Genomic DNA, 11,037 nt, shown 5'->3' with positions numbered 1-11,037 from the left:
TCGTGGGGAGTGGGGGCGTTAGGGTTTCGGGGCAGGGGGGTGGGGTGGCCTATAGGCCAGGGGATTGGGCGAGGCCGGTTGGGCCGGTGGGTTGGTCCAGTGGGGGTTGTGGCCTGCTGGGCCGAAGCCCAGTGGGGGGGGTTGCTTCCTTCTTTTTTTTAGCTTTGTTTTCTGTTTTCTTTTTTTTATATATATACTTTGCTTTCTTTTAGTTTCCTATTATTTTAGTTTTAGTAAATTACCAAAGTGGCACCTAAATAGGATTTTACAAATTATGCCACTGCCACAATAGTTTAATACTTATAACAATTTAGTTTTGAAAATGTTTATTATTTTTTAAAGCATTAAAATAATTGTTTTTTCTACTCTTTTATTCATTTAACAGTATTTAAACATTTTATAAAAGTGTGGTTTCTCCACCATAATTATCTATGCAATATTTGGTTCACTCCGAACATTTTAGTTTTAATATTTGAAAACTTTTATTGTTTGCCTATTTTTGAATTTGAATTTGAATCGGTTTCGAACTAACTCGAGATTAGCAACTATAAACGAGGTGACGTGGCACCATTAGCAGAGGATCACTGTAGCTTAATTACCCGGGCGTCACACCTAAAACCCGCGCTGCTGCTAGGCTTTTCCCTAGTAGTGCTTGCATATGTGTGGATCATGCTACTTTCAGTTAGATTCGTCCCGACACTGTAGTCTCGCAGCTTGCATATGTGAACTCGGCTGCTTCCAAGCATATCAGTGAATTTAGTCATAAAATTGCTATTGACTGTACTCATTGTTCATTCTTGTTGTGACATCTTTATTACTCTGACATTGTCCAGGTAAACTAGTACCAGTTTCATGGAGAAATGAAATTGTGAGTGGTAGCTCCTTTGGTTCAAAAAAATAGTTCGATTAATCTGGTTCTCTGATCAATGTTATCAAACATTAAGGCTATCAGTGCTCTTTATCTTTCCGTTTACGTATATTTGCTGCAATTTGACATAAATGACTGCTGCCAGCCTGCACTGCTGAATATGACCATCCACTTATTTGCTAGACTCTGTTGGCCGATGAAACATTGATCATTTGAACATGGCGTTGTGGTAGACTATGTATATAACATGATTTACTTAGGTATTTATTTAGGTGTATGTTTGATGCAGCATGCCAATATTGGAAATATAGGGACTTGTATATTTCTACTTCATTTTTAAGTTCTACCACCTTCAGTAGGTAAAAATATAGCTCACTGCATGCAGGTCTATCATTGAAGTTTGCAATGGGATTACATTTCTTGACCTTATTGTGATTCAGATTGAGGTATTCTTAGTTTCTACTGATATTTTCTGTGCACTGACTTGATGTAGTGTGTAATGGTTCGTGTCTGACAAGTTTCACCTGTATGCAGTCCCTGAACAAGAAGTATGGATGCAGTGTTCCTTTGCTTCTAATGAACTCTTTCAAAACTCATGATGACACACAGATGGTTGATATACCACCTGCCCTGTTTATTTTCTATTGAAAAGACAACTTTCTAAATTTGGACTTACATACTTGCATAATGACCTCTGTTTTGTAGATTGTTGAGAAGTACTCCAACTCCAACATTGAAATTCACACTTTCAACCAGGTATGACATTAGTAGTACTTCATCTGTTATATTTAATTGTATCACATTATACCCACTATTTGTGGTGTCAATTAACTGACACATGTTTCTCTCAGAGCCAATACCATTGAATTGTCTATGTTTGTGTGAATGCTGAGCGCTGGATCGTGTGTGCTGCAGATCTCGACGCCATGAAGGCCCTGCTTGACAAGTTCGTGGTGCTCAAGCTCAACGGAGGCCTCGGCACCACCATGGGCTGCACCCGCCCCAAGTGAGCACCCCACCCCACCCATCCTCTTCACTGATCCAGATCAATTGATTCACCTTGCATATGTGTGGATCGTGCTACTTTCAGTTAGATTCGTCCCAACACTGTAGTCTCGCAGCTTGCATATGTGTGGATCGAGCTTGCATATGTTGTTTCCTTCGTGTGATCCTGCTGCTTATGATGGTCTCTGCCTGCTTAGTGTAGCTGTATTGGACGCACTATGAGATGTCCACTCTTGTTTTGTTAACAAACATGAACTGTTAAGTCATCTATTCATGGTTGTTGCTTTTGTTCAGTATATATGTGTGCTTTCTGATTTGTATGCGTAGGTGGTTATAGGTTGGTGTGATGAATATAAATATTAACAAGTGCTCATGCATGCTGGTATAATAGAGTTAGTTGTATGTGCTCATTACCTTCCTGTTGTCACTTTGTCAACATCAATCCAATCCAGTCCAGCCCAATGAATCTAAGATGCTCGTTTAGTTCTCGCCATCGGTGGTAGCCAACAACTAACCGATCTTAGCTGCTGCCGGCTGTTTGGCATCCTATGTATTTTTTGCTGCTAGTCTCAGAAATAATGCATGAATGGCATCAAAACTGCTTCATGCTATCTCTCGGGCAAAGTAGATGCTAGTTTGATTACTATCTGTACATCATCAGGTATACTTGATGCAAGTCTCTATTTTTTGTTTGTCTCTCTTTGACATATTGCTTTTTCTTTTTGAATGTGCAGGTTATTTGCATCTTGATTAGGAGATGATGGTGATCATCTTTTGTTGCGGGAACCTGTTAGATAAAGTTTATGTGATTTGAACCTGCAAGATACAGTTCTATATAATGTTGTGTGAGATAAAAGTTGTGAACATAGGAGATAAGTTATTGATATGTGTTGGCCTGTCTAATGTTATCCGAGATAAAGTTGTGTGAGAAAGTTTTCTATACTTGTGTTATTACTGTGGGAAAGAAGTACTGTTACTATACTGATTTGAGAATATTGGCTGTAAATAAAAGAGGGCTTGGGCCACTATTGGATTGTAAAAAGGCCCTGTCCAGAATTTATATTGCACTCAATACCTGGGCTCTAAAAAGGCCATGGCCCAAACTATGTTGGACTTGTTTATAAAAAGAGCAACATAAATTCCAGATTCTGAAAAGGTTGAGGCCCAAAAAATGGATTGTAAAAGACTGCATCTCAGAAAAAAGTCCTAATTGTTGGGCAAGGCCTATTTAGCTAATCAAAGCACAGGGAAAAAATAAATTAAATGGGCTGAATTAATGGGCTCGGCCCATGTAAAATGCCGAATCGGACCGAGCTGAATCTTGTGCCACATCAGCTTGCCATGCTAGATGCCTACGTGGCCTGGGGAGGTTGCTAGTGACCAAAATGCCACATTGGAAATATTTTGGTCATAAACGTCTTCGACCATTCCAGAAGAAAGGTCGCTATAGTCAGTTTATGACCGCCAGCTTTTGACCTTCTCTTTTTTGTCACAAAAAGGTCGCAAATGAAAAACCATGACCTTTTCAGTGAGCAATAGTCAAGGTCACAAGTTGACATATTTCTTTTAGTGGGCCTCTCCGATGAATTGTGAGTAGTTTACCACAGACCTTTGGGTCCATAGTTATTAGCTAGATGGCTTCTTCTCTCTCTTTGAATCTCAATACCAAGTTCCCCTCGATCTTCTTGGAGATCCATTCGATATAACTCTTTTTGCGGTGTGTTTGTCGAGACCCGATGAATTGTGGGTTTATGATCTAGTTTATCTATGAGAAATATTTGAATCTCCTTTGAATTATTTTATGTGTGATTAAGTTCTTTTTGCAAGTCTCTTCGAATTATCAGTTTGGTTTGGCCTACTAGATTGATCTTTCCTGCAATGGGAGAAGTTCTTAGCTTTGGGTTCAATCTTGTGGTGTCCTTTCCTAGTGACAGCAGGGGCAGGAAGGCATGTATTGTATTGTTTCGATTGAGGATAAAAAGATGGGGTTTATATCATATTGCATGAGTTTATCCCTCTACATCATGTCATCTTTCTTAATGTGTTACTCTGTTCTTTATGAACTTAATACTCTAGATGCATGCTGGATAGCGGTCGATGTTTGGAGTAATAGTAGTAGATGCACGCAGGAGTTGAACAACTTGTCACGGACTTGATGCCTATATACATGATCATGCCTAGATAATCTCATAATTATTCGCTTTTCTATCAATTGCTCGACAGTAATTTGTTCACCCACCGTAATACTTATGCTATCTTGAGAGAAGCCACTAGTGAAACCTATGGCCCCCGGGTCTATCTTTTATCATATAAGTTTACTATCTACTTTTATTCGCATGTTTACTTTTCCAATCTATATCATAAAAATACCAAAAATATTTATCTTATCATATTATCTCTATCAGATCTCAGTTTCGCAAGTGGCCGTGAAGGGATTGACAACCCCTTTATTGCGTTGGTTGCGAGGTTCTTATTTGTTTGTGTAGGTGCGTGGGACTTTTGAGGAGCCTCCTACTGGATTGATACCTTGGTTATCAAGGGAAATACTTACGCTACTTTGCTGCATCAGCCTTTCCTCTTCAAGGAAAACCAATGGAAGCTCAAGACGTAGCAAGAAGGATTTCTGGCGCCGTTGCCCAGGAGGTCTTCACTCAAGTCAAGACATACCAAGTACCCATCACAAACTCATCTCCCTCGCATTACATTATTTGCCATTTGCCTCTCGTTTTCCTCTCCCCCACTTCACCCTTGTCATTTTCTTCGCCCCTCTTCCGTTTGATCTTGTGTCTCCATGTGCCTTCCTTTTTGTTGCATCTTTGCTTGGTAGAAGTTTATGGATCCTCATCCACTTGCTAATATTTTAAAGATATCCAATTATGTTGAACCTATTGCTAGTGAGTTGAGTGCACTAGATTATCTTTATGAGGTTTTGCTTGAAATTCGTGAGTTTGAAAATCATGATAAAGTACCTTATGAAGTGATTCACGATAGATCTTTGAATAAGAAGCATGATTGCAATGATTTTACTTTAAATTCTATTGTTGTCAATTGTGCTAATAATATGCAAAACCCTAAGCTTGGGGATGCTAGTTTTGCTAGGTCCACTACTTGTTGCAATGATCATGATTGGGGTGATTTCTCTTATGATCTTGAAATTTGTTTTGAGCCCCATGATGAATATGAGATTCATAATAGTGTTTGCAGTAATATTGAAAGTGGGTTTGGAAGAGTGTCAACTTTAGATCCCACATATTTGGATAATGTTCAATCTTATGGTATTTTTGATAAAAGTGGGTTTCGAGAGGTCATGACTTTAGGTAATGATAATCCCACTATTTTGGAAGAGTGTCAACTTCACATGCATGTGGATCGTGTTGAGAATATGTTATGTGATTGCTATTTTGTTGAATTTGCCTACGATCACTAGTAGAAAAGGGGCCATTTGTCCCGGTTCATACGGGCCTTTTGTCCCGGCTGTTGAACCGGGACTAAAGGGTCGTTACTAATGCCCTGGCCCTTTATTCCCGGTTCTTACTCGAACCAGGACAGATGGGCCTCCACATGGCCGGTGCGCCGAGCCCAGGCAGGAGGGCCTTTGGTCCCGGTTGGTGGCACCAACCGGGCCCAAAAGGCATCCACGCGTCAGCATTTTAGGGGCTGGGGTTTTTGTTTTTTTAAAGGGGGGGTTGGGGGTTGGGGGTTTTGGGGGGTTAATTTAGGTATTTCATACATTGTGTTAGCTAGCTAATTAATAGGGAGAAGTGTCATCTCTTATCTCTATGCTTGGTTGACGCTACGTACTATACATAGAGAGGCCCTCGACACGCTAGCTAGTAAGAAAATGAAGGAAACCATTAAGTACAGAAGTTCGTCATGCATACCGAGAGAAGTGATCGACCTCTCCTTCTCCGAGAGATTGGTCGAACAACAAGTTTTCGTATTATCTATCCGACGCTACTGGCTACATACATATACAATATGTAAGATCTCTTACAATCCCGTAGCAATTGAAATCAACTTCCACATGGTATTCTCCGGCTTTATTGATGACGTGGTCAAGAAAGAATCCCGCCAATTCCTCTTGAATTGCTTTCATGCGTTCTTGGGTAGGAGTTCATTCCGCATTTGCCATGTCTAATTTGAAGAAGGGGGTTAATACATATATATGAATGAAGCTCAACAGAAATGATGGTGTAATAAAATGAAATTGTGAATATTATTGCTTACGCACTTCATATTGTCTTTTACAGTAGCCCCGCTTATTTTTCAAAGTCGCGTTGTAGATGAACTCGCACACGTAGTATCCACAGAAATCATTCCCTTGTTCCTGCCACAAGCACTTTACGAGAAATAGAGGTCAATCAAACTGATAATGAAGCATTATAAATGGCATTGATGAAAGTATAGCTATAGAATCAACGGGAGATGCAAGCAACTAGCTAGCCAGTAGTACTTACTTTCGGGGATGTATATCACAGCTCCTTCGGCAGTCCCGGAGCTTCTGCGGTGAACTGTTTCCAAACCCTGCAAGACAAAGAAAATAATTATTATTACTTGAGATATCAGGAAATGAACAAAAAGTTGCCGATATGGTGCGATAATGATCGATTGAACTTACTTATTGAGCATTTTAGTCATGTCCGCATAGGTTTCGGGAGCTTTTCGTCTCGAGTCTAAGACGGTTACTAGTCCCCGCTCAAGCTTAATCTCCAGAAGAACATAGTGGAAGCTGCGCACGCATGCATAACTCATCAATTACATTACTATAACCTCGCTCGAGTAATAAGGGAAACCGAATATGCACATGACAGTAACACTCACTCAAGGTTGTAACGAAAGAGTATGGTATCTTTGTTTTGATTTTTGATCAATGATTGTAGCAAGTTGTCCTCGGCCTCTTCGGCGTGCTTTTTAACCTGAATTTCATCTGTGATATTTGTGTTAATGAACCCAATATCATACATTTCTTGTTTTCTGCACTCGACGATCTTCAATCTGCATCATATATTGAGGATAATTAATTATAAATACATGCAATGAAAGAGCCAAGCTATATATAGAGACTTAATGACAGAAATAGTACTTACAGACAGTAGCAACAAATCGTTAATTTATCGAGGGCCTTTTGATTGAAGAACTCGAAGAACTCCTCAAATGGAACAGTCAAAAGATCAGTTCCAACGAGGTCATGCTCCTCTTTAATTCTCAGATACAACCTATTCATCCCCCCATACTCTCTATAGGTTTTCATGTACCAATTATGGAATCTTCGCATCATCGTTGTTAGAGATTTTTCATCTTTGACGAGAGGCTTCCCATACTCGTATCTGTGTTTGTCCACCTCCATGAAATCAGGAAGTTGATCGTCAGGCCGATAATCTGCAAGATTGCCATAACCGGCCACCGTCCCCGGAGCATAAGTGACGATGTCCCCGCTAGACACATTGAGTGGGGGGAACGATTGATTTGCTTGTTCGCCGAGCTGGGCAATTTTTTTCGCAGCTGCTCGTTCTTTTGACCTTTGATGTCTGACAGTACTTCCCGACCGCTCCGCTTCGAGATATGTCTATTCAGTAATGCGCTCATAGTTGGTTCTCGGCGAAGACTTTGGTAGTTTCCTCAGGGCATTGATAGTGCGATTTGCTTTCACCGGATCTACCTTCTCCTTCGGAGGTGGATGTCTCTTTGCTTTCAACCCTTCAAAGAAGTCATCCACTTCGGCCCACACGATCTTCGCGTTTTCCTCCTCGATGCTCTCATACGGTAACTTCTCTAGAGGCTTGAGAGAAGGACCGTATCTGTATTGCCTCCCGCCTCTGCCTCCCGCCTCTGGCTGTACTGCTAGTCGCCGGAGAAGACGGAGCGGCTGCAGCATCTGTCTTCTTTCGTGCTTGCTTACGAGGCGGAGGAGAAGGACTACGACGCACCGGAGCAGCCGAGGTTGCGGCGGGTCTCTTCCGCCCTTGCTGGCGAGGCGGAGAAGGAGGAGGCTGATGGCTGCTCGGGCACGCCAGCGCAGGCGGAGAAGGAGGCGGAGTGCCGCCACGCGCCGGAGAAGGAGGCTGAGTGCCCTGATCGTCACTCGCCGGAGGAGGAGGTAGTGGAGGAGGCGGAGTGCCCTGACTCGCCGGAGGAGGCGGAGGAGGTGGTGGCGTCCAGTTCGGAAGGTTGATGAGCTCCTTCCGCCATAGGCATGGAGTCTTCAGAGCAGAACCCAGCCTAGTCTCCCCTTCACCGGTAGGGTGGTCAAGCTGGAGGTCCTCAAATCCCTCCGTTATTTCATCCACGATCACCCTAGCATATCCTTCTGGAATCGGCCGGCAGTGAAAAGTTGCGCCGGGTGCAGTAGGATAAACAGAGCCAACAGCCGCCTTGACCTTCAAATTCATCAATTGCATCATAATGTGGCAATTTTGAGACTCCGTGATAGCATCCACGAGATAGCTGGCAGGAGCCGTCAAGACATGCTCCGGCTGAAGCAGCTCGGTGGAAGCCATGCTGCTTCTCCGCTGAGATGGCGGGGTAGCTTCGGGGGAAGCTTCGGCAGGTCGTTTGTTGCGATCTACTTCTCGTTCCTCTAGCCCCATTACCCTTTCGTGCAGCGCCTGCAGTTGCCTATGCTCCACTTTCTTCCTCCTCTCCTGGGTTTTGTAACCCCCTGCGTCCGGAAAACCAACCTTCCACGAAATGGAGCCTGGCGTGCCTCGTGTCCGTCGAGGGTTCTCAAGATTCCCGAGGGCCATTGTGAGCTCGTCCTTCTCCCTGTCTGGAACGAACGTCCCTTGCTGCGCTGCATTCATATAGTGCCGAAGCCTCTTGACTGGTATTTTCAGTTGCTCGTCCGTCCAATGGAACTTCCCTGATACAGGGTCCAAGGTTCCGCCAGCCCCGAAGAACCAAGTCTAGCAACAGTCTGGCCAGTTCATTGTCTCTGGTTTGATCTCTTTATCAAGCAGATCATTCTCAGCCTTGTCCCACTTAGGCCGGGCTTTGAGGTAGCCACCTGACCCCGTGCGATGGTGAAACTGCTTCTTCGCAGCATTTTGCTTGTTTTTCACCGACATCTTCTTACTCTTTTCCGATGTCGTGTGGGCCACAAATGCGGGCCAGTGATCTCTGATCTTCTCATATTTGCCAATGAATACTGGTGTCTCTTCTTTGTCGATAAACTTTTTCAGCTCTTTCCTCCACCTCTTGAATAGGCCTGTCATCTTCTTAAGAGCAAAAGACTTGATTAATTGCTCTGTAACTGGCTTCTCTGGATCCTCCTCTCGCGGTAGGGTGAAATTTGCCTTCAGCTCAGTCCAAAGATCATCTTTCTGCATATCATTGACATTAGACACCTCAGGGTCTTTGTTCTTAGGTTTAAACCATTGGTGGATGTTGATCGGGATCTTGTCCCTAACAAGAACCCCGCACTGAGCAGCAAATGCGTTCTTTGTCCGGATGGGTTCAATCGGTTCGCCATCGCGCGCGACTGCTGTGATCTCAAACCTTTCATCCGAGCTCAACTTTTTCTTCGGGCCTCGTCTCCTTACCAAAGTTGTGCTCGATCCGAAGGGCTAGAAAAAAGAAGAAAGACGAGAGTTAATTAATATGTGTACATATACCAAAACAACGAATGCATCAATTACCTAGTCAGGACAGGCTTAACTAATATATATACCTGGCCAGACTCGGTTCGGTCACCGGAGCCGTCATCACGGTCTCCTTCTTGCACCGTCATTGGGTCACCGGAGCCATCATAATCATGTCTTTCCTCCTCCATTCTTCGATCACCATAGCCTGGTTCTTCACCCTGTTCTTCCAGACCATCATTGTCATTAAGATACGACAAGATATCACCTCTGGCTAAGATTATGTCCCCTAAGACCTCTTCTGCTTCCTCGTCTCGTATGTGCTCCATTGTTTCTGCAAATATTACAACATGGAAATTATTACACAAACATGACAACACGTGGATATATTAGTGGCAAACGTAGACCGAGCTTATTCCGGGTTTGGGGTGGCATCGGCAATGCTTCAAGGGTAGGGGCGCGGCGGGAGGGATAGGAGACCGACATCGTTTTTTTTCTAGGGTTTGGGTGTCCTCGAGAGTTTTGGTCGAGCGAGAGGGGGTGGCCTCAAGAGATTTTGTCGGGTAGGGGTGCGGCGGTTGGGGGTAGGAGACCGACATCGTTTTTTCTAGGGTTTGGGTGTCCTCGGGAGTTTTGGTATAAGTTATCACAGTCGAGAGGGGGTAATATCGACAACGACGACAAACATACATGGGAAAATAATGTTATCAGGGAGGGGGTATATCGACCCCCCCCACGTGTTGAAGTTATCGGGAGGGGGTTATATCGACAACGAAGACATACGTACATGGGAAACTAATATTATCGGGGAGGGGGTATATCGACACCCCCTCGTGTTAAAGTTATCGGGAGGGGTATATCTATTCCTTTCTTCTTCTCCTCTTCTTTTTCTTCTTTTTTCCTCTTCTTATTTATTTCTCCTCTTCTTCCTCTCCTCTTCTTCTCCTTTCTTCCTCTTCTTATTTTCCTTTTTCCTCTCCTTCTTTTCCTTCTTCTTCCTTCTTTCTAGCTAGATATATAAAACTTTTCTAAAAATGTAACTTTTGCATATATAAAACCTTTTCTTCTTCTTCCTCCTTCCTTCTCTTCCTTCTTCCTAAATATATAAAACTTTTCTAAAAAAGAAACTAACCTAAAATTAATTTACTAAATCAGAGAACATTAATGTACTAAAATTAATGTATTTTTAAAACACCATGCATATTACAATTGAGAAAATACACAGATTCATACAAAAAACATGTAGAAAATACATACATACATATATGAACATACATAAGAAATACATATATCTAAAAAAATACATACATACATATATGAAAATATAAAAACATCTAAAAACATGTAAAAAATTAGCATGTATATATATAACTAAAAACAATGGCGGCGGCGGGGCCGGCAGGGGCACGCGGTGCTCACAAGGGCGGCGTCGGGGCGGGCAAGTGTGAGCGGCGGGCGGCGTCGGGGCGAGCAGGGGCGCGGGGAGTGGCGGCGACGGCGTCAGGGCGCGAAGCTGGGCGGCAACGACGTCGGGGTGGCGCAGGGAGGTGACTGCGACGGCGCGGGGTGGCGCGCGGCGATGTCGTC

At 43.3% G+C, this 11,037-nt stretch overlaps 1 long non-coding RNA gene across 1 annotated transcript; it reads left to right on the top strand.

Annotated features, from left to right (window-relative positions):
- The first annotated feature begins 1,255 nt into the window (after nt 1–1,255).
- On the top strand, nt 1,256–1,730 carry LOC119367114. Its single transcript, XR_005176205.1, has 4 exons — nt 1,256–1,314; nt 1,403–1,480; nt 1,574–1,624; nt 1,720–1,730. It is a non-coding gene; the product is annotated as an uncharacterized LOC119367114 (long non-coding RNA).
- The last annotated feature ends 9,307 nt before the right edge of the window (nt 1,731–11,037 follow it).

The sequence above is a fragment of the Triticum dicoccoides genome, chromosome 2B (genome assembly GCF_002162155.2).
Source record: "Triticum dicoccoides isolate Atlit2015 ecotype Zavitan chromosome 2B, WEW_v2.0, whole genome shotgun sequence".
Lineage (NCBI taxonomy): Eukaryota > Viridiplantae > Streptophyta > Magnoliopsida > Poales > Poaceae > Triticum > Triticum dicoccoides.
The sequence above is the reverse complement of the archived record's forward strand: the minus strand, read 5'-3'. Positions and strand labels throughout refer to the sequence as shown.